Source organism: Aegilops tauschii, chromosome 7 (genome assembly GCF_002575655.3).
Source record: "Aegilops tauschii subsp. strangulata cultivar AL8/78 chromosome 7, Aet v6.0, whole genome shotgun sequence".
Taxonomy (NCBI): Eukaryota; Viridiplantae; Streptophyta; class Magnoliopsida; order Poales; family Poaceae; genus Aegilops; species Aegilops tauschii.
The window spans coordinates 99,466,540-99,481,506 of record NC_053041.3 but is presented as its reverse complement, the minus strand read 5'-3'; positions in this window follow the sequence as shown (position 1 = coordinate 99,481,506).

Here is a 14,967-nt window from a genome sequence, read left to right as displayed (position 1 = left end):
ATAGCGATCTGATAAATATGTGCATTATTCTTTAGATCACTATGTGCACAAATCTGCTAAGAATTTCTTTGCATACTGTTCTGAGTACTATATATACCCCTCCCATGAAGAATGCATATTCGTCAATGTCTAAGTTCTCTATCAATGCCTTACATTACATTGCTTCTCAACCACCCATTCAGATGTGGGTGGTTAAGAAGAAGAACTAATCCCTTCTGTAGGGTCAGGTCTTCAGACATAATGAATGTCTGATGAATTTTCTGAAGACCTGACATAGTGCTTGTTGGGATGCAAGCTAATCATGATGAAATGAAATCCTCACTTCATGCACCCCTATGCTGCTAGTTATGTTCGATTTGATGAAATTCACTTACGAAATTGATCATCATATTCTTCAAACTGAAGTATATGAATTTGTAAGTGAGACTAATGCTTCCACAGGATGATATTCCAAAAGCTACTGAATGGGTTCTGGATAGTGGATGTACCAATCACATGACTGGTGAAAGGAATCTCCTCACCGATGCTACCCTTACTCCGTCTCATCTGAAGCATATCACCTACCACTACTGTAGGTTGGTCCAAACGCGATAGTCCAATCAAAGACCCTTTGACGAAACTGTGTGTGATGCATTAATCACAAACGGTGATGTAATAAAACCGTCAACAAAGATGCAAAATGTTTGCGATGGCGGTGACATCAAACACGATTTAGATTAGAGTTGCGTGTGCGATGAGTGGCAAACGGTTAATCCAGCAGAACTGTTTGCGATGAGGCAGAAAAACAGAAACAGGCAGCCAGATTAGGGTGTGTAGGATGTACGACATACAGTTCACTTGGATGAACTGTTTGTGATTAGGCACAATAGAAACGGTCAGCCAGATCAAGGTGTGTGTGATCGAGGGCATACATTTCACTCGGATGAACTGTTTGCGATGAGGCAAGACAACAGAAACAGTTCAACTGAACAAGATGTGTGTGATACACGGCAAACATGTTTGTAATCAGAAATATGCATGAAGACCAATAATAACACAGGCGATTGCTACATATAAGCCGTGTAATTTGCTCTGTCTACAGAAGAATAACATATATATATATATATATATATATATATATATATATATATATAAGTTGCTATACATATCATTCGCGCACATCTCAATAAACAATTGCATGCATTCTAAACTAGGAGAAACGATCGTCTAGTCATCTACTTCATGTGACGCTCCCGCCACTGCTCTGTAGCTTGATCCCTCGTCTAGGGTAGGAAGAAGACACTTCCTCATGTCAACGATCCACCTGTACATCTCGTAGCTTGTGTACGCGTCCTTGGCCGCGTACTTGACGTGTTCTTCATCCAGTCTCTGATGCCAGACACTGTGCCAGGCGTTCTTGCCCTTCTTGTTCTCATCCTTCATCTTCATGTAGTAGGGGTCGATGAAGGCTGAGGCAAGGTCAACCAGGGAGTTCTGTTGTCGCTGCCCCGAACCTTGTAGTGGTCCTGGATGTTGACAAGATTCTGGCATTTCAAGCCCGAAACCTTGAGTGCTTTTAGATCGTTGGTGGTGTCCACCATAGCGAAACTGTAGTCGAAGTTGTTGATAAACCTGGAGAAACGCTCGCAAGGCCTTGTGGCCAGGTGGTAGTGGTAGATGAGGACGTCATGTCGCACGCACAACTGAGCGACGATAGCCTTCTGATCGTGCCCAGCACGACCGCTGGTGAACTCGAGGTCGAAGCCGACCACTTGGTACTTGTCCTCACCAAGCAACTGCTCCATAGTTTGGATGGAGCTCTCCACTGAGATTAGCTCATTCATGTACACCACCGAGAGGGCCTTCCCCCTCACGTGGGTGTCCACTACGTGATGCATGGTGAACTGCCCCCCGTTGTCATCGTCTGCCACTGGGAGCGCCATTGGAGCCACGGGGAGCGCCATTAGAACCGTTGGATGTCCTCTCTGTATGTGTCATCGTGGGTGTGCTTACTGTGTCGTGTGGCGCAAGAGATGAAGTTAAATGGCCGCAGGAATAAATGGGGGCCAGGCGGCCTGGATTCTCGGCGTGTCCGCATGGCAGTTTTTGCAGCGGGTAACTGCATCGTGGCGCCGCGCCCGGCGCAACCGCATGCATAATTGCAGCACAAACGTACATGATCATGTGCCGGCCCCAAACACTGGCAGCGCGTGTGGAGGGATGAGGGAAGAGCACCCGGAGGGATGCGAGATCAGAGCATGCGCGGCGGGACGCGAGTAGAGCGCGTCGCGGCCGCCTCAACCTCGAGAAACCACACGCATATAGTAGTTGAACACGCATGGAATGGTCTTCTACAAGCCGGCCGACAGTTGCGTCGCTGCGTAGAGAGCGGCCGTGTGCTACTACCTCAGTCTTGGTCTATTAGTCCCCTTTATATTATGTGCCATATTTTGACCTTAAATTTCACCAACAAAATGTTAATGCATGTTATAAAAATTATATAATTGGAAACTATGTTCAAATATGAATCCAACGATATAATCTTTGGCGACATGCATTCGTATCTTATTAGTTAATCTCTAGTCAAAATTTGGCACAAAAATACATAGACGACTTATAAATCAGGAATGGGGTAGTAGCTAATTATATCGCAAACGTTTTTTTTATTAAACGTATGTGTGCATGTCCTTTTGTCCTCCTCTCGCACATCTTGTCACCCCGCTGCTGCAGACGGCTTCGAGCGCAAGCTTGAGCAGCGCACAGGGGCGTTATTTCGGCCAAACAGTGGTGAGCCTGTTCCCGCACAACCGCGCAGGTTTCCGCGCAAGCTTCCCGCCCGACTTGGTGAAATCCCCCAAAATCCCAATGCTTACCGGCCTGCTATATTAACCCTCACAGCTGGCTGATACGTCTCCAACGTATCTAAAATTTATGAAGTATTCATGCTATTTTATTATCTGTTTTGGATGTTTATGGGCTTTACTAAACACTTTTATATTATTTTTGGGACTAACCTATTAACCGGAGGCCCAACCCGAATTGCTATTTTTTTGCCTATTTCAGTGTTTCGAAGAAAAGGAATATCAAACGGAGTCCAAACGGAATGAAACCTTCGGGAGAGTTATTTTTGGAACGGAAGCAATCCAGGAGACTTGGAGTAGACGTCAGGGAAGCTTCGAGGAAGCCACGAGGCAGGGAGGCGCGCCCTACCCCCTGGGCGCGCCCCACCCTCGTGGGCCCCTTGTGGCTCCCCTGACCGACTTCTTTCGCCCATATATATCCATATACCCTAAAAAAATTGGGGAACAGAATAGATCGGGAGTTCTGCCGCCGCAAGCCTTTGCAGCCACAAAAAGCCAATCGGGACCCTGTTCCGGCACCCTGCCGGAGGGGGAATCCCTCACCGGTGGCCATCTTCATCATCCCGGCGCTCTCCATGACGAGGAGGGAGTAGTTCACCCTCGGGGCTGAGGGTATGTACGAGTAGCTATGTGTTTGATCTCTCTCTCTCTCGTGTTCTTGAGGTGGTACGATCTTGATGTATCACGAGCTTTGCTATTATAGTTGGATCTTATGATGTTTCTCCCCCTCTACTCTCTTGTAATGGATTGAGTTTTCCCTTTGAAGTTATCTTATCGGATTGAGTCTTTAAGGATTTGAGAACGCTTGATGTATGTCTTGCATGTGCTTATCTGTGGTGACAATGGTATATTCACGTGATCTACTTGATGTATGTTTTGGTGATCAACTTGCGGGTTCTGTAACATTGTGAACTTATGCATAGGGGTTGGCACACGTTTTCGTCTTGACTCTCCGGTAGAAACTTTGGGGCACACTTTGAAGTACTTTGTGTTGGTTTGAATAGATGAATCTGAGATTGTGTGATGCATATCGTATAATCATACCCACAGATACTTGAGGTGACATTGGAGTATCTAGGTGACATTAGGATAGATCGATCCAAAAGAATAACTTTGAGGTGGTTTCGTACCCTACCATAATCTCTTCGTTTGTTCTCCGCTATTAGTGACTTTGGAGTGACTCTTTGTTGCATGTTGAGGGATAGTTATATGATCCAATTATGTTATTATTGTTGAGAGAACTTGCACTAGTGAAAGTATGAACCCTAGGCCTTGTTTCCTAGCATTGCAATACCGTTTGTGCTCACTTTTATCATTAGTTACCTTGCTGTTTTTATATTTTCAGATTACAAAAACCTATATCTACCATCCATATTGCACTCGTATCGAACTAGTGCACCTATACAATTTACCATTGTATTGGGTGTGTTGGGGACACAAGAGACTCTTTGTTATTTGGTTGCAGGGTTGCTTGAGAGAGACCATATTCACCCTACGCCTCCCACGGATTGATAAACCTTAGGTCATCCACTTGAGGGAAATTTTCTACTGTCCTACAAACTTCTGCACTTGGAGGCCCAACAATGTCTACAAGAAGAAGGTTGCGTAGTAGACATCACTGGCGAGTCCTGTGTGGCATTTCCTCCTCCCTCCCTGTAGCTTATCTCATCTGCTTCTCCCACAATCGCCAATGGCACCGGTTCGTCGTCGTCGCTCAACCTCTCCGCCGTCATCAGAGGACAGCTCCAGCTGGGAGGCTACACCGCGGCGGCGGTGCAGTCCCTGGCGTAGTGTAGTCCGTGGGGCGTCCCTGTTGGGCATGCGTGGAACACCCACCACACGCTCCGCCGCGCCGCTGCCCGTCGGCAGCTGTTGCCGGCCGCCGTTGCCGCCACTCCACCGTCTGCCGCCGTGGCCACCACACCACCGTCGAAAGCCAGGGCCATCGCCCGCTCCGCCGCAGCAGCCCAGAGGTGGGAGGTGGCTGTCGTGGCCACCACCCCACTGCCGGCCACCGTGGCCATCACCCGCTCCGCCACCGCGGCCCGAAGGCGGGAGGTGGTGGTCATGGACGCCACCCCATCATCGGCCGCTGTGGCCGCCAGCCCACCGTTGACCGACCGGGTCATCACCTGCTCCGCCACCACCGCCCGAAGGCAGGAGGCGGAGGTGGAGGCCCGCACGTGCGTGAGCGACCTTGCCCGCTACATCGAGTTCCTACGGGAGGAGGAGCGCCTCGTCGAGCACACAAAGAGCCTTACCGCCGCCGTGTTCGTAGCACACACCACTGCAGAGGCGAGGAATCAGGAGATCTACGAGGAGTCCCGCCACTTCGAGAGGGGTCGTCTGGAGTGGCAGAGGGTGTTCAAGGTGAGCGTCGCTGAAGGTGCAGCAGCAGCAGGCACCGTATTGTAGTTGTCCAGCTCGTCGGTAGGCTCCTCCTCCTCTACCTCTTACTGAGCGCGCTCGGCAGAGGATAGGCTACCGTAAGTTGTACAAAGACCCGCCATAGTAGTAGTATTTAGGGGCTATTTTGTTCAGTTCATCTGACTATAGATGTGATGGAACTGTACAACATACTTAAAATTAGCTAGTATATATAGTTGAACTCACTACTAGGAAAATGCTTATACACAGGAGCTTAGTAGTAGCGCTGGAAAATAGTCACCGTTGCTGCTAGTTAGCAGTAGCACTGTTCCAGGGAAGCGCTAATAGTAAGCCTATAGAAGTAGCACTGGAAAACAAAAAATGCGCTACTACTATGTGGGACCAGACGAGGCCACCGATTGTAGCTGTAGTAGCAGCATTGTACAGATCAAGCGCTACTACTAACAGTATAGTAGTAGCGCTTTATTTTACTGAGCTGCTACTGCTAATGGGCCCCACTTAGTAGTAGCGCTTTTCCTGGAAAGCGCTACTACTAATTCCCATAGCACCAGCGCTTTTTGGTAGGAAGTGCTACTGCTAGTTGCGGCTGGTGCCACCTTTTCACCCCTCCCCCTCCTCTCCCCCACTTTGCCCTCTCTCCCCCTCCTTTCCCCTCTCCACTCTCCACCATTCTTGCTCTTCTTCTCTGTTACTCCTACCTCTCTTCTCTCCTCATTAATGTCCCCCTCCACCATAACTCTCCTCCATAAATGGCCTCTCATCTCTCTCTTCCTCTCCTACCTCTCTTCTCTCCCCATTAATGCCCCCTGTCGGTGTCAAAACCAGCGGATCTCGGGTAGGGGGTCCCGAACTGTGCGTCTGAGGATCGAAGGTAACAGGAGACAGGGACACGATGTTTACCCAGGTTCGGGCCCTCTTGATGGAGGTAATACCCTACTTCCTGCTTGATTATCTTCGATGAATATGGGGTTACAAGAGTTGATCTACCTCCAGATCGTAATGGCTAAACCCTAGATGTCTAGCCTGTATGATTATGATTGCCTCTATGAACTAAACCCTCCGTCTTATATAGACACCGGAGGGACCTAGGGTTGTACAACGTCGGTTTACAGAGAAAGCAATCTTCATATGCGAACGCCAAGCTTGCCTTCCACGCAAAGGAGAGTCCCATCCGGACACGAGAGGAAGTCTTCTGTCTTGTATCTTCATGGCCCATTAGTCCGTCCCACGTCACACAGCCCGGACGCCCGAGGACCCCTTAATCCAGGACTCCCTCAGTAGCCCCTGAACTAGGCTTCAATGACGATGTGTCCGGCGCGCAGATTGTCTACGGCATTGCAAGGTGAGTTCCTCCTCCGAACACTTCAAACTAGTCCTCGAACACAGAAAACATGTCCGGCTCTACAAAACAGGCACCACACACATAGCCGCAAAGAGTATAATATTTGACAAGTCACATCTACTGACAACTTTTGTAGCGAGACGTTACGTCCCTGCTCGGTCATTATTTCGAACCTTTTTTAGCCTCTCGCTCCATGTCTCAAGATGCGGTTTTCATTGGCACGTCTCGTTGAAGCAGAGATTGTGTCCCCTTATCGCGGGATTGTCATCAATACGGGCATGGGTAATCCAAGCGCGCCGTCCGCACGACCCTTGGGGAATAGGCGAGTTTTAAGGCGAGCGGGGAGGCGCTTGACATTCGCTGCCTTTATAAGAGGAAAAGGATTCACTCTTTCACCCATGCCTTCTTCCTCTCTACCCATCTGTTCTCGAGCTCCAGTGCCCAAGCTTCCATCCTTTCCGCCCCCAAAAAGCACTCCGACCATGTACGGATTTGGAGCACAGGGCAAGTGGATGGCCTCCTCCCTCACAGAGGAGAACATCACGGAGCTCCTGGAAGCGGGGTATTTGGCCCAAGAAATCGCCCGCCAGCCTCCAGCCAAGGGGCAGATCGTCCCCACTCGAGAGCCCAACGAGAGGGTGGTATTCATCCCCCACTTCATCCGTGGGTTAGGATTTCCCCTCCACCCCTTTGTCCGCGGACTCATGTTCTACTACGGGCTAGATTTCCACGCTCTAGCCCCAAACTCTTTCCTCAACATCTCGGCATTCATTGTTGTGTGCGAGGCCTTCCTGTGCATCCCACCCCACTTCGGATTATGGCTAAATATCTTCAATGTGAAGCCGAAAGTGGTGGATGGTCAACATGCAGAGTGCGGAGGCGCCATGGTGAGCAAACTGTCCAACGTCACATGGCCCACAGGCACCTTTGTGGAGACCGTCAAAGGATGGCAACAACAGTGGTTCTACATCACAGAGCCCCGCGACACTACCTGGGCCGCGGCACCCGAATTCAAGTCCGGGCCCCCAATGCAGATTACCTCCTGGCTAAAAAAGGGCCTGGACTAGGCATCGTCGGAGGAAGTGTCAGCGCTGCAAACGTGCATCAAGAGCATGGTGGACAAGAACATCAAGCTTGTCAATGTGATCAACGTGATGCTTTTTCGCCGGATCCTTCCTTGCCGAAGCCGGACTTGCCATTTGTGGGAGTTCGATTCAGCCAAGCACCAGACCTTGCAACGATTCTTGGGCTCCGTGCCGAAGGTATCTGGAAGGTGCTTTTCAAGGCCAATCAGACTTGGCCGAAGATGACCGAGGACCGCGGCTATAACCTGACTTATCCCGCCAGTTCGGTAAGTTCCACATATTTCAAGGTGTATCCTCTACCTATGCATTCAAGGAAGATGTCTAAGCTTCTCCATTTGTCTTTTCAGGGCTGGATAAAGAAGGCAGAGCGGATCCAGTGTCCGGCTCCGATGCCTGAAAACCCAGCTATCCCACTTCTGACGAACATGCTGGTTCTGGCGCCCTACCAGGCGTTGGAGAAGAAGGCCAAGAAGAAGGGCCAGGAGGCGAGAAGCGGCCTCCGCCATAAAGGCACTTCGGACGCAACGTCCGAAGATGCCAAAACCCACTCCTCCCCCGCTGAGAACGACGAGGAGGGGGAGGAAAGCAATCCCCCCCCCCCGAGGGGGGAAGGAAGAAAAGGACGGCCTCCACGGATCTGGAGGCGTGCAAAAAGGGAGGGTCTCCCTTGCAGACAATTCCGAACCGGAAACCGATAGCAGGTCTGAGTGGCGTCCCAGGGAGAAGCCCCTGGCCGAATTGTAAGTACTCGAAGGCACTCACGCACACATATATCTAGCTCCTTTACTTCGTGGTTTTAACATGTTGAATCATGCGCTGCAATCCGGCTCATTCCCACCTCCAGCGATCCTCATCTTCGGGGAATTCGCTGGATCCAAATGTGATGGACAGCGAGTCGCCTCCTCCGGCCTCCTCCCCCAAGGCTACGGACGATGCCGAGGTGTTGTCCCGAAGGACCCTCCTAGGACAGGGAGAGGTACAGGAGGCCGTCAAGGTGGTGCCAGAGGGTGATACCTCGGCCGCCGGGCACATGGGGGAGTAGACCCCCCTGGAAACTGGCGATGGGGGCCATACCCAATTCGCCCCCAGCCAAATACTATTCCGAAGGCCCATACGGCTCCAGAATCAGGTAAGCAGCCTCCTTCAAAAGAAGGAGGTGCACCTATTCCGCCGGTGACCTCTGTCCATCCAGAGGCACCGGATACTCTACTAGAAGTGCTTAAAGGTGCTTCCATTGTAGAAGAACACCGTATCCTTATGGGTACGGTGGTTGAGAGGGTTCAGTCTACTAAGAGCGGACTGACTGAAGCCTGCGCCAGCCTTCTAACAGGATTTGAGGTATGTGACATAATTATGCAAAAATAATGCCATAGTATAGACAGTAGCCCCTGAGACTCTATTCGGTGTTCGAAAAGAAAGGCCGGACAGAGGATCAAATAATTTTCGCAGGAGACTAATCATATATGTCTATATGAATAAGCAAGCGTCGATGCTGGCTGCGACCTCCCATTCTGCCAAAGTGTCCAAACTGAAGCAGAGTCTGGAGCAGCCCGATGAAGAACTCGTCCGTGTCAAAAAACAACTAGAGGACAAGCAAGGTATGCAATGGCCTGTGTAGATCATAAATGATATGAATTGTTTGTGTTGATCATGTTATTATGATGTTTCCTAGGAGCTCTGGCCGAGGTGGAGTCCCTCAAGAACGCGCTGGCCGAGGCCCAGAAGAAAGCGGAGAAGGAACAAGATGCCCGCAAAAAACACGAGTCAAGGTCGGGGAGGTTCAACAGGAGCTCAAGGACGCCATAAAGAAATGTGAGTCCTTGGAGCACAGGATTACACACCAAGAGTCCGAACTTGCTATGGCCCGCCAAAGCGCACAAGAGGCCCGGGTTGCGGCCCAGGGCGCCCTCCGGGAAATCCAGGAGGCCAAGCAGATTGCGGCGGGTAAGGCCTTTATTATGCAGAGCAAATTTGTGCAGAAAAGGTACCCCTTACTGACCCGGATTTGGAGTTCTCCAGGAGCGTTTGCGGATCTGCCTCGCAGTGTTACTGATGTTGCGGAGTTATTTCGAGGCGAAGAGGGGAGCTCAACAGAGAAGCTGTTCTGGTCACAATACCTTGCGCTAGAGCATCCAGTGCCCCTTAGCGATCAGCTGAAACAGCTGACCGAACTGCATAGGGTGGCCGGATTGGCCATGAAGGATTTGATAATCCGTCTATGGCCTGCCGAAGCTATACCCAGCAGCCACTTTGGGCTCGTGAAGCGGCTGGTCGATGCCTGCCCTCGGCTTGATGCCATAAAGTGGTCGGTTTGCATTGAAGGTGCGCGGATGGCCTTCGCCCATGTCAAGGTACAGTGGGCGAAGATGAACGCTGTCAAGCTTGCGATCGAGGGATCGCCTGTGGACAAAGAGCACCGCACGCCCGAGCTGTATTTTGATGATGTCCTGGAAGGATCCCGCATTGTAGAGGGCCAGTGTGCGAAGGATATTATCTTTGAATGAATGTATTCGTGTTATCCGGTCCTGTATTATGGAACAAAGCCTATATTTAATATATTGCATGTTGTTCTGTGAAAATATTTCCTCTTGTGCGGCCGTTTATTAAATCTGAGAGTTGGCCAGTCGTTGGCTTCTGCCCCCACGTAGGTTGTACGGGGGTGTTCAGGTTGGAACCTAAACACACTTGACCCAAGAGTTTGGTCCTTGAAGGAGGTGTTTAGTGCATCGAACTAGGCAATCGGACTATGTGGCTTTATCACCCTCACTTAGCCATAGGAGTTTGACAATAGGAGTGTAGGTGCAGCCCCTAGTTAGTATTTTTTTATCCGGACTAGGGTCCTGTAGACACCTGATCGGGTGAAGGTCGATCCGTCGCATAGTGCGTAAAAAATCGCAAGAGATTTATGTTTAGCCGCCGAGTAGCTGACCAGCTCTCGCCGCATCATGACAGTCAGTTTTCGGCTTTCTCTACTGAGGTGTTTATCCGGATGAACCAGAAACACAATCGCAGTAGTTCTCCCTTTACTACCCTAACCAATAAGACGGAACGTAAGGTAGAAAGCACAGGAGCCGGGAAACCCAACTATTGACCAAAGACATGATTCGGAGCCAATGCATATAATGATATATTCGGGGCGCCGAATTATACTATAAAAAGTGTTCAGACTTGTTGCAAACGTATGGAGCACAATGAAGCCCCTGGCGATTTAAGTCGGACCAATGTGTACGAGTGCAATCGATAAAAACAGTGAAATATAATGAAGAAGTAGGCCAGTGCCACGTATGTTGGGCTGGAAACTATTTCCATGATAATCTAATTGATACATCAAAGCGTATTTCGTACAGGAAATGCGATAAGCAATAGGGCTATTTAACATGCCGAGACCAAGGGGAAGCTGCATGTGGGTTGTCGGTGTCAAAACGGACGAATCTCGGGTAGGGGGTCCCGAACTGTGCGTCTAAGGTTGATGGTAATAGGAGACGGGGGACACGATTTTTACCCAGGTTCGGCCCTCTCTAAGGAGGTAATACCCTACTTCCCGCTTGATTGATCTTGATGAATATGAGTATTACAAGAGTTGATCTACCACGAGATCAAGATGGCTAAACCCTAAAGGCCTAGCCTGTATGACTATGGTAATGAGTATATCCTTCCCAGACTAAGTCCTTTTATATAGACGCCGGGGAGATCTAGGGTTACACAAGGGCAGTTACAAAGAAAGGAATCTACATATTTGGCCACCAAGCTTGCCTTCCACGCCAAGGAGAGTCCTATCCGGACACGGGTGTAGTCTTCATATCTTCACAGCCCATCAGTCCGGCCCATGGCTAACAGGCCGGACGCCCGAGGACCCCTTAGTCCAGGACTCCCTCAGCAGCCCCTGAACCTGGCTTCAATGACAAGGTATCCGGTGAGTAGATCTGTCTTCGGCATTGCAAGGAGGGTTCCTCCTTTCGAACTCCAAAATAGTCCTCGGATGTATTGAACGTATCCGGACCTATAACATACACACCACACACAACCGCAGAGAAAATATAATTTTACACGAGTCCAATCTGCTGACATCTTTCTATAACATGACATCACATCTGTCCGGTCGTAATTTTGAACCATTTTTCGTATACCGCTCCACGTTTCGAGACACGGTTGCCATTGGCACGTCTTGTCAAAACAGAGATCGTGTCCCCTTATTGCGGGATTCTCATCAATACGGGCGTGGGTAACCCAACCGTACCATTTACACAGTCCTTGGGAATAGGCGAGTTTCAAGGCGAATGGGGAGGCGTTCAATATTCACTGCCTTTATAAGGGGATTAGGATCCCTCCTTCTTCTCCCACGCCTTCTCTCTTCCTCCACCCTTCCAATCTTAAGCTCCAGCGCCCAAGTCCTCATCTTCCACCCACTCAAACTAGCACTCGACCATGTCCGGATCCGGAGGTCAAGGCAAGTGGATGGTCTCCTCTGTTAGGGAGAAGGACATTACTGAGCTTCGGGCGACCGGGTACTTGGCGAAGGAAATCGCCCACCGTCTTCCAGCCCAGGGGCAAATCGTTCACATGCCGAAGCCCAACGAGAGGGTGGTATTCATCCCTCATTTCCTTCGCGGGCTAGGGTTTCCGCTCCACCCTTTCGTCCGCAGGCTGATGTACTATTACGGGATAGATTTCCATGATCTATCCCCGAACTCCTTCCTCAACACGGCGTTCATCGTCGTGTGTGAGGCCTTCCTCCGCATCCAACCCCACTTCGGGCTGTGGCTCAAAGTCTTCAATGGGAAACCGAAAGTGGTGGATGGCCAACACGCGGATTGTGGAGGAGCCATGGTGAGTAAGCTGTCCAATGTCTCCTGGCCGAAAGGCACTTTCGTGAGACTGTCAAGGAATGGCAGAAACCATGGTTCTACATTACAGAACCCCGCGGCACCAACTGGGCCGTAGCTGCCGAATTCAACCCCGGTGCCCCAATGCGGCTCACCTCCTGGGTCGAGAAGAGCCCGAACTGGTGTTCGCCAGACGAGCTGATAGCGCTGCAGACGCGCGTTCAAAGCATGGTGGACAAGGTGTTGGAAATATGCCCTAGAGGCAATAATAAAATGGTTATTATTGTATTTCCTTGTTCATGATAATTGTCTATTGTTCATGCTATAATTGTATTAACTGGAAACCGTAATACATGTGTGAATACATAGACCACAACATGTCCCTAGTAAGCCTCTAGTTGACTAGCTCGTTGATCAATAGATGGTTATGGTTTCCTAACCATGGACATTGGATGTCATTGATAACGGGATCACATCATTAGGAGAATGATGTGATGGACAAGACCCAATCCTAAGCATAGCACAAGATCGTGTAGTTCGTTTGCTAAGAGCTTTTCTAATGTCAAGTATCATTTCCTTAGACCATGAGATTGTGCAACTCCCGGATACCGTAGGAATGCTTTGGGTGTACCAAACGTCACAACGTAACTGGGTGGCTATAAAGGTACACTACAAGTATCTCCGAAAGTGTCTGTTGGGTTGGCACGAATCGAGACTGGGATTTGTCACTCCGTATGACGGAGAGGTATCTCTCGGCCCACTCGGTAATGCATCATCATAATGAGCTCAATGTGACTAAGGAGTTAGCCACGGGATCATGCGTTACGGAACAAGTAAAGAGACTTGCCGGTAACAAGATTGAACGAGGTATTGGGATACCGACGATCGAATCTCGGGCGAGTAACATGCCGATAGACAAAGGGAATTGTATACGGGATTGATTCAATCCCCGACATCGTGGTTCATCCGATGAGATCATCGTGGAACATGTGGGAGCCAATATGGGTATCCAGATCCCGCTATTGGTTATTGGCCAGAGAGGTGTCTCGGTCATGTCTGCATGGTTCCCGAACCCGTAGGGTCTACACACTTAAGGTTCGGTGACGCTAGAGTTGTTATGGGAAATAGTATGTGGTTACCGAAGGTTGTTCGGAGTCCCGGATGAGATCCCGGACATCACGAAGAGTTCCGGAATGGTCCGGCGGTGAAGATCGATATATTGGACGAAGGGTATTGGAGTCCGGAAGTGTTCCGGGGGTACCAGGCTATGGCCAGCATGACCGAAAGGTGTTTCGGGAGCCCCGGAAAGTGTTGGAGGGCCTCATGGGCCAAAGGGGAAGGGGCAAACCAACCCACTAAGGGGTGGTAAGCCCCCCACACCCTTTCCCACGTTACTTGGGGAGGTGGGGCGCCTCCACCTGCTTGGCTTGGGGGCAAGTCTCCCTAGGATTTTCCCTAGGGAGATCCAATCTGCTTGGCCGCCGCCCCCTGGGGAAACCCTAGGGCGCCTCCCCCTCTCCCCTTGCCCCTATATAGAGTGGAGGGTTGGGAGGGCAGCCGCACCTCTTCCCTGGCGCAGCCCTCCCTCCTCATACACCTCATCCTCCTCCTCCGTAGTGCTTAGCGAAGCTCTGCCGGAGAACCACGAGCTCCATTGCCACCACGCCGTCGTGCTGCTGGAGTTCTCCCTCAACTTCTCCTCTCCCCTTGCTGGATCAAGAAGGAGGAGACGTCCCCGGGCTGTACGTGTGTTGAACGCGGAGGCGCCATCCGTTCGGCGCTAGATCGGAACTTCCGCGATTTGAATCGCTGCGAGTATGACTCCATCAACCGCGTTCTTGTAACGCTTCCGCTTAGCGATCTTCAAGGGTATGAAGATGCACTCCCTCTTTCTCGTTGCTAGCATCTCCTAGATTGATCTTGGTGACACGTAGGAAAATTTTGAATTATTGCTACGTTCCCCTACAGTGGCATCATGAGCTAGGTCTATTCGTAGATTCTATGCACGAGTAGAACACAAAGTAGTTGTGGGCGATGATTTGTTCAATTTGCTTGCCGTTACTAGTCTTATCTTGATTCGGCGGCATTGTGGGATGAAGCGGCCCGGACCGACCTTACACGTACTCTTACGTGAGACAGGTTCCACCGACTGACATGCACTTGATGCATAAGGTGGCTAGTGGGTGTCTGTCTCTCCCACTTTAGTCGGATCGGATTCGATGAAGAGGGTCCTTATGAAGGGTAAATAGCAATTGGCGTATCACCGTTGTGGCTTTTGCGTAGGTAAGAAACGTTCTTGCTAGAAACCCATAGCAGCCACGTAAAACATGCAACAACAATTAGAGGACGTCTAACTTGTTTTTGCAGGGTATGCTATGTGATGTGATATGGCCAAAAGGATGTGATGAATTATATATGTGATGTATGAGATTGATCATGTTCTTGTAATAGGAATCACGACTTGCATGTCGATGAGTATGACAACCGGC